We start from the raw sequence: 12,323 nt of genomic DNA on the forward strand, positions 1-12,323 counted from the left end.
AGTTACCTGGGTGTCTGACAAGCAAAGAACAATGACAATGCTTACGAGTCTCCAAATCAAACTACCTGTATTGAGAAAGCTGGATGAGTAAAATTTATGTTTGTCTGTAATGAAGTGCACACTTTCTCTGTGAGGGAACACATTGCACTTATCTAAGACCAGAGAACTCAGGCACAGGTTACCAAGTGATAAATCCTATGGACATCCAAGTGTGTATAAGGATATTGCTGGGGTTTAGTCAGCTAAAACTGCGCAGTTTACCACAATAAAATGCATACAGAGTGGTCAGCCATAAACCACACGAACATAGCTTAGGAGGACATTTAACTCACGTGCTCCCATGAGTCCCACTTATTAGAACACTATTTTATGGTAAATTCCAGTCACTTGGAATCTGTGATTCACTGGCACCAGTTCACTTCTATGTGTACATAAACAGTACAGTATTAAAAAAAAGCCTTTGTGACATTTTGGCCGGAATTTTCTGTACCTGGGCGGGTCGTGTGCAGGCGGTCGCCATGGCAGGTCGCGACCCCATTCTTCATTTCATTCACTCCTGAGATCGACTTTTCCTTAATGGCGCCTATCAAAGCAGCCCTGTGTGTTACCCGGCCCTATTAAATGGTGCGGGTCTGATAACGTCATCGATGACGCATTTTCAGCCGGAATATTTAAAGGAGCTGTGGCCACATTGCATTTGAAGGTTCACCTAGGATTGTGCTGTCATAGAAACATAGAAGATAGGAGCAGGAGTAGGCCATTCGGCCCTTCGAGTCTGCTCCTCCATTCAATGAGATCATGGCTGATCATCCAAATTCAGTATCCTGTCCCTACCTTCTCCCCATATCCCTTGATCCCTTTAGCCTCAAGAAATATATCCAACTCTTTCTTGAATATATTTAATGAACTGGCCTCCACCGCCCTCTGTGGCAGAGAATTCCACAGGTTCACCACTCTCTGGGTGAAGAAATTCCTCCTCATTTCAGTCCTAAATGGCTTACCCCTTATCCTTAGACTATGACCCCTGGTTCTGGACTCCCCGGCCATCAGAAACATCCTTTCTGCATCTAGTCTGTCCAGACCTGACAGAATTTTATAGGTTTCGATGAGATCCCCTCTCAATCTATTAAACATCCAGTGAGTATAAGCCCAATTGACACAATCTCTCCTCGTACGTCATTCCTGCCATCCCAGGTATCAGCCTGGTGAATCTTCGCTGCACTCCCCCCATGGCAAGAACGTCCTTCCTCAGGTAAGGTGACCAAAACTGCACACAATACTCAAGGTGCGGTCTCACCAAGGCCCTGTACAACTGCAGCAAGACATCCTTGTTCTTGTACTCGAACCCTCTTGCTACGAAGGCCAACATACCATTTGCCTTCTTAACCGCCTGCTGCACCTGCATGCTTACCTTCAGCGACTGGTGCACAAGAACACCCAGGTCTCTTTGCACTTCCCCTTCTCCCAATCTATTGCCATTCAAATAATAATCTGCCTTCCTGTTTTTGCCACCAAAGTGGATAACCTCACATTTATCCACATTATAGTGCATTTGCCATGTTTTTGCCCAATCACCCAACCTGTCCAAATCGTACTGGAGTTTCACGACATCCTCCTCACAGCATACCCTCCCACCCAGCTTTGTGTCATCTGCAAATTTGGAGATATTACATCCAATTCCCTTGTCCAGATCATTAATATATATTGTGAACAGCTGGGGTCCTAGGACCGATCCTTGCGGTACCCCACTAGTCACTGCCTGCCACTCGGAAAACGACCCGTTTATTCCAACTCTTTGCTTTCTGTCCGCCAACCAGTTCTCTATCCAAGTCAATACCTTGCCCCCAATCCCATGTGCCTTAATTTTGCACGCTAACCTCTTATGCGGGACCTTATCGAAAGCCTTCTGAAAGTCCAAATACACCACATCCACTGGTTCTCCCTTATCTATTTTACCAGTTACATCCTCAAAAAATTCCAGTAGATTAGTCAAGCATGATTTACCTTTTGTAAATCCATGTTGACTTTGTCCGATCCTGTCACTGCTTTCCAAGTGCTCTGCTATTACATCTTTTATAATGGACGCTAGCATTTTCCCCACTACCGATGTCAGGCTTACCGGTCTATAATTCCCCGCTTTTTCTCTGCCACCTTTTTTGAATAGTGGGGTAACATTAGCTACCCTCCAATCCATGGGTACTGTTCCAGAATCTATTGAGTTCTGGAAGATGACCAGCAATGCATCTACTATTTCTAGGGCCACTTCCTTAAGTACCCTGGGATGTAGATTATCAGGCCCTGGGGATTTATCGGCCTTCAGTCCCATCAATTTTCCGAACACCATTTCCCTACAAATACTGATTTCTTTCAGTTCCACCCTTTCATCAGACCCTATGTTCCGCGGTATTTCTGGGATGTTATTTGTGTCCTCCTTTGTGAAGACAGAACCAAAATATGTATTTAGTTGGTCTGCCATTTCTTTGCTCCCCATTATAAATTCCCCCGATTCTGACTGCAAGGGACCTACGCTTGACTTCACCAAGCTTTTTCTCTTTACATATCTATAAAAGCTTTCACAGTCAGTTTTTATGTTCCCTGCAAGCTTACTCTCATATTCTATTTTCCCTTTCTTAATTAATCCCTTTGTCCTCCTTTGTTGAATCCTAAACTGCTCCCAATCCTCAGGATTATTGCTTTTTCTGGCCAATTTGTATGTCCTCTCCTTGAATCTTATGCTATCCCTAATTTCCCTTGTTAGCCACGGTTGAGTCACCTTTTTTGTTTTATTTTTATGCCAAACTGGGATGAACAACTTCTGTAGTTCATCCATTCAGTCTTTGAATGTTTGCCATTGCCTATCCACCGTCAACCCTTTGAGTGCCATTCCCCAATCAATCCTACCCAACTCGCTCCTCAGACCATCGTAGTTTCCTTTATTTAAATTGAGGACCCTAGTTTCTGAGTCAACTACTTCATTCTCCATCTTAATGAAGAATTCGATCATATTATGATCGCTCCGACCCAAGGGGCCTCGTACAACAAGATTGCTAATTAATCCTTTCTCGTTACATAATACCCAGTCTAAGATGGCCTGATCTCTGGTTGGTTCCTCGACATATTGGTCCAGGAAACCATCCCGTAAACACTCCAGGAATTCCTCCTCCACAGTATTGTTACTAATTTGGTTAGCCCAATCTATATGTACATTAAAGTCACCCATGATGACTGCTGTGCCCTTATTGCACGCTTCTTTAATTTCCCTTTTCATGCTATCCCCAACCTCCGCCTTACTGTTTGGAGGTCTATATACCACTCCCACTAATGTTTTTTTCCCCTTAGTATTTCTCAATTCTACCCATACAGATTCCACATCATCAGAGCTAATATCCTTCATTACAATTGTGTTAATCCCTTCTTTAACCAGTAATGCTACCCCTCCTCCCTTTCCTTTTTGCCTATCTTTCCTGAATATCGAATACCCCTGGATGTTGAGTTCCCAGTCTTGGCCATCCTTAGAGTCATAGAGTCATAGAGTAATACAGCACAGATAGAGGCCCTTCGGCCCATCGTGTCCGCGCCGGCCATCAAGCCCTGTCTAATCTAATCCCATATTCCAGCATTTGGCCCGTAGCCTTGTATGCTATGGCATTTCAAGTGCACATCCAAATGCTTCTTAAATGTTGTGAGGGTTTCTGCCTCCACAACCCTTTCAGGCAGTGAGTTCCAGACTCCAACCACCCTCTGGGTGAAAAAGTTCTTTCTCAAATCCCCTCTAAACCTCCCGCCCTTTACCTTGAATCTATGCCCCCTAGTTATTGACCCCTCTACTAAGGGAAAAAGCTCCTCAGCATCCATCCTATCTATGCCCCTCATAATTTTGTACACCTCAATCATGTCCCCCCTCAGCCTCCTCTGCTCCAAGGAAAACAAACCCAATCTGCCCAGCCTCTCTTCATAGCTGAAGCGCTCCAGCCCTGGTAACATCCTGGTGAACCTCCTCTGCACCCTCTCTAACGCGATCACATCCTTCCTGTAGTGTGGTGACCAGAACTGCACACAGTATTCCAGCTGTGGCCTAACCAGTGTTTTATACAGCTCCATCATAACCTCCTTGCTCTTATATTCTATGCCTCGGCTAATGAAGGCAAGTATCCCATATGCCTTTTTTACCACCTTATCCACCTGTTCCGCCGCCTTCAGGGATCTGTGTACTTGCACACCCAGATCCCTCTGACCCTCCGTCTTGCCTAGGGTCTTTCCGTTCATTGTGTATTCCTTTGCCTTGTTAGTCCCCCCAAAGTGCATCACCTCGCACTTTTCCGGGTTAAATTCCATTTGCCACTGTTCCGCCCATCTGACCAACCCATCTATATCGTCCTGCAGACTGAGGCTACCCTCCTCGCTATTTACCACCCTACCAATTTTTGTATCATCCGCGAACTTACTGATCATACCCTTTACATTCATATCCAAGTCATTAATGTAGACCACAAACAGCAAGGGACCCAGCACCGATCCCTGTGGTACCCCACTGGCCACAGGCTTCCAGTCACAAAAACAACCTTCAACCATCACCCTCTGCCTTCTGCCACTAAGCCAGTTTTGTATCCAATGTGCCAAGGCACCCTGGATTCCATGGGCTCTTACCTTCTTGACCAGTCTCCTGTGCGGGACTTTATCGAAGGCCTTACTGAAATCCATGTATACCACATCCACTGCGTTACCCTCATCCACACACCTAGTCACCCCCTCAAAAAATTCAATCAAATTAGTCAGACATGATCTTCCCTTGACAAAGCCATGTTGACTATCCCTGATTAATCCTTGCCTCTCCAAGTGGAGACAAATTTTGTCCCTCAGGATTTTTTCCAATAATTTTCCTACCACTGATGTTAGGCTCACTGGCCTGTAGTTCCCCGGTTTTTCCCTACTACCCTTCTTGAATAATGGTACTACATTAGCAGTTCTCCAGTCCTCTGGCACAGCCCCTGTGGCCAGAGAGGTCCTGAATATATGTGTTAGAGCCCCCGCAATCTCCTCCTTTGCCTCACACAGCAGCCTGGGATACATTTCATCCGGGCCTGGGGATTTATCCATTTTTAGGCCAGCTAAAACCGCCAATACCTCCTCCCTCTCGATGTTAATATGTTCGAGCATATCACAGTCCCCCCGCCCTATTTCTATGTCTACATCGTCCTTCTCCACAGTGAAAACAGATGCAAAAAATTCATTTAGAACCCCTCCTACATCTTCCGGCTCCACACACAGCCACGTTTCCGTAATCCCAACCAAATCATATTCGTTTACCTCTATTTGCGCAGCCAATTCATCCACCTTATTACAAATGCTCCTCGCATTAAGACACAAAGCCTTCAGGCTTGTTTTTTTAACGCTCTTAGACCTATTAGAATGATTATTTACTGTGGCCATGTTTGATTTAAACTGTTGATTTCTCTGACTGCCACTTTTGTTTTTCTCCTTCCTATCTTTTGCTTTTATCCTTGTTTCCCTTTCCTCTGTCTCCCTGCTCAGGTTCCCAACCCCCTTCCATTTTAGTTTAAACCCTCCCCCACAGCACTAACAAACACTCCCCCAGGACATCAGTTCCAGCCCTGCCCAGGTGCAGACCGTTTGGTTTGAACTGGTCCCACCTCCCCCAGAACCGGTTCCAATGTCTCAGGAACTTGAATCCCTCCCCCTGGCACCATTCCTCTAGCCACGTATTCATCTGAAGTATCCTTCTATTTCTACTCTGACTAGCACGTGGCACTGGTAGCAATCCTGAGATTACTACCTTTGAGGTCCTGTTTTTTAATTTACCTCCTAACTCCCTATATTCCGCTTTTAGGACCTCATCCTGCTTTTTACCTATATCGTTGGTGCCTATATGCACCACGACAACTGGCTGTTCACCCTCCCCTTCCAAGATGTTCTGCAGCCGCTTGGAGACATCCTTGACCCTTGCACCAGGGCGGCAACACACCATCCTGGAGTCTCGTTTGCGGCCGCAGAAACACCTATCTATGCCCCTTACAATTGAATCCCCTATTACTATAGCTCTACCACTCTTTTTCCTCTCATTCTGTGCAGCAGAGCCACCCCTGGTGCCAGGAAGTTTTCTGCTGCTGCCTTCCTCTGATAAGCCATCCCCCACAACAGTACTCAAAGTGGTATATCTTTTGGAGAGGGGGATGACCACAGTGGACCCCTGCACTACCTGCCTGCGCCTAGTACTCTGCCTGTTGGTCACCCGATCCCTTTCTTCCTGTCCAACCTCTACCTGTGGTGTGTCTAACTCCCTAAACGTGCTATTCACGATGTCCCGAGCATCGTGAATGCTCCAGTATGCATCCAACCGCAGCTCCAGTGCCGCAATGCGGTCTGTCAGTAGCTGCAGCTGGGTGCACTTCCTGCACGTGTAGTTGTCAGGGACACAGGAAGTGTCCCTGAGTTCCCACATTTCGCAGGAGGAGCAGATCACAGGGCCGGGCTGTCCTGCCATGACTTACCCTTTAATTAATTGAGTTTAAATTAAATCAATCAATCCCACTAATTACACTACAGTTAAATAGTTTACCAACAGTCCCCGCTACACCAGAGAGACCTTAGAAACCATAAAACAGAGTTAAAATTTAAAAAAGAGAGAAATACTCACCAACCAATCACTTACCTGCTTCCTGCTGACGTCACACTTGGATTACTTTTTACCTTTCTCCCGGAACCTGGATTGGTATGCCTCTGGTGCTCCCTCGCAGGTCCGCTGCCTCTCCGGTCTCGGGGCTCTGGGCCTCGCTGCCTCAGGCTGCTCTTTAAGTAGCTCCATCGCCTCTGGTGCTCCCTCGCAGGTCCGCTGCCTCTCCGGTCTCAGGGCTCTGGGCCTCGCTGCCTCAGGCTGCTCTTTAAGTAGCTCCGCCGCCTCTGGTGCTCCCTCGCAGGTCCGCTGCCTCTCCGGCCTCGGGACTCTGGGCCTCGCTGTCTCAGGCTGCTCTTTAAGTAGCTCCACCGCCTCTGGTGCACCCTCACAGGTCCACTGCCTCTCCGGTCTCGGGGCTCTGGGCCTCGCTGCCTCGGGCTGCTCTTTAAGTAGCTCCGCCGCCTCTGGTGCTCCCTCGCAGGTCCGCTGCCTCTCCGGTCACTGTATTGGAGCATTGGAGTGTTGGAAAGACTTGGAAACATGACTGCACAGAGACAGAGGGCTGCACCCAGGTTCTCAGATAATTTCCTCCATCTGCTTGTGGAGGGAGTGAGAGCACACAGGAAGGCCCTCTTGCCTTTGGATGGGCGGAAGAGACCTTCCCAGCAGACCAAAGGAGCCTGGTTGGAAATTGCAGAGGAGGTGAATAGCAAGGATGTGGTCAGGAGGACCTGGGTGCAGTGCCGGAAAAGTTTCAATGATCTCATTAGATCAGGAAGGGTGAGCGCAAAGCTACACTCAACCTCATCCTGCTGTGCCTCTCATCACATCCCCATCACTCTGCCTTCCCAACCCTACTCCTGCACATCATTACTCACACCAACATACCTTGCACATCCACCCATCCCTCTCTCTCTATCTACATTATCACATCCCCATCTGACTAACCACCCCTCACACTAACCCTCATCCTAATGCAATCATACCAACTAACAACACACAAGGAGACCATTTGGCATTGGCACCCCACTCCATCATAGTCTCCCTCTAAAGATGTAATCCATCCATTCCTCACACTCATTCCGTCACTCTCACTCAAACTTCTCTTCTTTCCCTCCTTGCAGGAGAAGAGAGCCCACAATCAGAGGGAGAGGGAGATAACCGGAGGTGGCCCTCCATCATTGGCCACCTTAACAGCAGCAGAGGAGGCTGCCTTGGAAGTATCAGGAGTTGCAGAGCAGCTGGCGGTGGGAGACAGAGAGAGGGGGACATCTCAGCAACCTGGCGACAGAATTACATCTCATACAACCACATGGCATACAGCAGTCACTCATATGGGGACTGATGTCAGCAGCCAGTGAATGTTCATCATGTGCATAATTGTATCTTTACCCATTCTTGATATGACATATCTAACTCATCTCTTTACTCTCCCACAGGTCCATCAAGAACCCCCACTCACTGTCCAGGAGGAAGAGGAAGACAACTCCTCAGAGGAGCCTCCAGCCTCTGAGGGTGCACCATCACCAGACATAAGCGCATCCAGCACCAGCGCAGATACTTACACCTTGGTGGGTCCCACACGAGATAGAGTAGTGTTGTCACCTGGTGTGTCACAAGTGAGCAAGAGGAGATGGTGGAGACAGGGACAGCAGTGGAGACTCCTCGCCGGCGGGTGCGGGACGCTCCCAGCTCTGCTCAGCTGCATGCAGAGGCTGAGCCTCGGGGCATCCAGAAAGAGGGCGATCCTGGAGGTGCAGGAGGCTTTGATGGGTTTTGCGACCGCAATGTTTGCAAATGTATAGAGAATGGAGGAGTCCATCTCCAACATGAGCACCACCGTGTCGCAGGCGATGGCGATTGTATGCTCTTCCATGGAAACGATGGCTACCTGCAGGGAGCAGCTAATGTGCCACTCACATGAGCACATGTTCTCTATGGAGAATAGATGGCAGAGGCTCATAGTCCTCCTCTCTAGGAGGGATGTCAATGTAGACGTGGGTCCTCATGGCCTCACTGCTGTGCAGCAAGGTGCTCCCCACTTCCTTGCTAGCAGGGAAGTGCAGGTGGCCCATGAGAAGGATGACGGTGAGAGGGGACATGGAAGTGGACACTTCTCCCCCATTGCCTCCCCCTCAGTCAGAGCCCCAGATGCCTCCTGCACAGTCGCAGGAGGAGCAGAATTTGGCGGGGCCATCACAGGCTCTAAGACCCAGAGGACATCTGCCAAAAGAGTCTATGCGGTCACAGCAGGGAAGTGAGCAGGCTGCCTCTACCTCTGCTGAAACCACAGGGTTAGCACCTCATAGAAGCACACGTAAGAGAAAGATGAAACACAAGTAGATGCACAAGGGTAAGCACTTGGGTGTTTTAATAACTGTTTGTTTGAAGTTTCCATTAATCTGATGTCACAGATAAAAATTATTATTTTCACCACTTTCCAGTCATGGACAATTCTGTCTGCAACTTTGGAAGTGGCTTAGTGAGCTGGAGTGAATGGTGAGACATAATGTTACCTCCAGCAATGGTGGTGACTGTGAAAGGAGTGGCTTGGTCATTGTAGGGATGCTTTATGGTGTTGCTGTGGGGTGGTGCCAACCTGGCGCAGCATGTGGCAGCCATATGGGAGTACAGTGTAATGTTAAGTAAATCTGGCCATGATGAGGCCGTCTCTGGGCTCCCAGACAACAATGTGTTCAGGTGCTGGTGGAATATGGATCGCAGGTTCCTCCCGCTCCTCCTCCTGCTCTTAAAGCTGATGCTCCTCCTCCTCCTCCTCCTCCTCCTGCTCCTCCTCCTCTGGAGAGGCTGTGCACTCAGAGCCTTGCACCTCATGCAGCGCTAATCCTCGCTGCTGCGCTATGTTGTGCAGCATGCAACAGACGACGACGATTCTGGAGACCCTGGCTAGTGTGTATTGAAGGGCTCCTCCAGATCAGTCAAGGCATCTGAAGCGCATTTTCAGCATGCTTAATGTCTGCTCTATGACACATCTAGTGGACATGTGGCTTTCATTGTATCTCTCCTGGGCCTCAGTACTTGGCCTCCTCAAGGGTGTCATGAGCCACGTCTTCAATGGGTAGCCCTTGTCTCCAGGCAGCCAGCCGGAAAGTCTGTTTGGAGGAGCGAAGAGCTGAGGATGGGTGGACTGGCGCAGAACAAAAGAGTCATGAAAGCTGCCAGGGAATTTGCATACATGCATGATGATCTTCCTATGGTTGCAGACCAGCTGCACATTGAGGGAGTGGAGGCCCTTGCGGTTGACAAAGACTCCTGGGTGATGATGTGGTGTCCTGATGGCCACATGCGTGCAGTCGATGATGCCCTGCACCCTTGGGAAGCCAGCCAGAGCAGCAAAGCCGAGTTCCCGCTCAGTAACACTGGCTTCATCAGTGGCAAAGTTGATATAATTGGCTGACTTGTCAAAGAGGGCTTCGGTGACCTGTGTGACGCATGTGTGGGCAGCCGACTGCGAGATGCCGCAAGTGTTTGCTGCAGATCCCTGGGAGGAGCCTGAGGTGAAGAAGTTGAGGGCGCTGGTGACTTTGACAGCTACTGTTAAGGCATGTCCACCCGCTCCTCTGGGCTGCAGGTCTTGCTCCAGCAATCTGCAAATGTCTGCAATGACCTGGCGCGATAGCCTGAGCCTCCTTTGGCACTGCTGCTCAGTCATGTTGAGGAAGCTCAACCTCTGCCTGTATACCCTGTGTTGGGGGTATCACCTCCAGCGCGGTCCAGCCCTGCACTGATGCCCTCTGTCCTGTGGAGCATCAGGGCATTGAGGAGAAGGTTGGTGGTGATTTTGTTGGTGTTGCTGGTGTGCCTGGTGCTGCTGGTGTTGGGGCTCATCGTGATCCAATTCTGAGGACCAAGGTGAGATAATATAGATGGCACCCATGTTGATGGAATAGATGGCAGGTCAAGTAGAGATGACCGAATCAATCTGTCAATGGTGTGATAGGTTCTACCAATGAGGTGACAGTGGATCCCGACTTTGCTGAAATCACTTGCCACCTCTAAAAAGCTAAATCTGTGCTGACAATGCAGTCAACAACAGCATCTGCCTTAGCAAAGTGACCAGGTGTCAGGTGGGATTATTATTGTGCTTTCCATGCTGTGCACTAATGAGTTCCATCAATGTCCACTGAACTTCCACCTCAGGTTCACAGACGTGGTTCCCGAGCTGCGTGATTCCCGTGGTCATCCAGTGAAATTGGAAAGGTAGGGTTAAAAAGATGCTTAAGGGTTTAACAAATACCTAATAATCATCTAAATTAACTCAGCCGCCTCTGCCATTCAGGTCGCTTCCACTCTGGCAAACACGCCCGAGGGAAAGGCGCGTGGAAGCGGGATGACGGCAGGTTCCTAACCCGCCTCCAATCCCGCCCACACGGATGCCAGAAAATGACGGCCTTTATGTGCATTTTGTAGACATGAGAGTGAGGGATGTTAGTGCTGGGGAATAGATTTCCATTTCAGATGCCCCTCCAGTTTCAGTATGAAGCATTCCCGGGTCAGGCATAACATGTTTCGATGCGCAGTAACAACTTATATATATATATAGCGCCTTTAACGTAGTAAAACATTCCCAAGGCGCTTCACAGGAGTGTTATCAAACAAAAGTTGACACAGAGCCACATGAGGAGATATTGGGGCAGATGACGAGGTAGGTTTTAAGGAACGCCTTAAAGGAGGAAAGAGCGATAGAGGGGCAGAGAGGTTTAGGGAGGGAATTCCAGAGCTTAGGGCCCTGGCAGCTGAAGGCATGTGTTCCTCTTATCCTGCCTCTACAGTATACCTCATTTGCAAACTACAAAATCAACATGACAATTTTCCATTACCTACATCAGCCAACCAGTGGCCGCTCTGAATCAGATCACCAATTTAGAACAAAATTAAGGGAAAATTTGTGCTGAGGCCTCATGACCACTAAGAACTAGAATAACACAAAAACAAAATACTGCAGGTGCTGGAAATCTGAAGTAAAAACAGAAAACACTCAGCAAGTCAGGCAGCATCTGTGGAGAGAGAAACACAGTTAACATTTCAGTTCGATGACCTTTTGATCTGAACTCTAGATTATAACTGTCCAAATGACTCGGTGAGTTTATGCAATTAGTAACTGAGCCCTACAGACCAGGTGTCGGGCTCAACGCCCAATCTGTATCGAGCTAGCTGGGAATTGGCCTCAGCATCCCGGGGTTAGGAAGGGAAAAACTGGTCAAGGTTCCTGATACTGCTTTCTATCCAGTGACCCCTGCTGGAGGTATGTGTGTATAGGTGTTGGGTAAGGAAAAGATCCAACTCAGAGCTGATGTCCTTATAGTCTTAATAGCCTGCCAACACGTACCTCAAGGCTCACAGATGAATTATCGCAGGTTGGGTAAGTATCTGAAGGTACCTGAACCAGTAGAATCATATCTCAGCAAGAAATTGATGCCTTGAAAAGGAGGAAGGGAGAAAGAAAGAAAATTGGCAGTAAAAATAGGCCATTTTTTTTCTGATTCCTTCACTGCTTACCTTAGGGCGTTGACTTCTTGCTGGAGTAGCAGTCCTCCAACATCTCACCATGTCACCATTCTTCAGGTGTGAGCCTTGATAGTGTTGGTAGCAATGTTCCCCATAACTTTTTTTTGGGTGCGGCCCCTTCACAGTTTCGCATGTGAAACTTATCATTGATAAAGCCGGT

This window comes from Somniosus microcephalus, chromosome 1 (genome assembly GCF_052327205.1).
Source record: "Somniosus microcephalus isolate GS21.2 chromosome 1, FLI_Smic_1.0, whole genome shotgun sequence".
Taxonomy (NCBI): domain Eukaryota; kingdom Metazoa; phylum Chordata; class Chondrichthyes; order Squaliformes; family Somniosidae; genus Somniosus; species Somniosus microcephalus.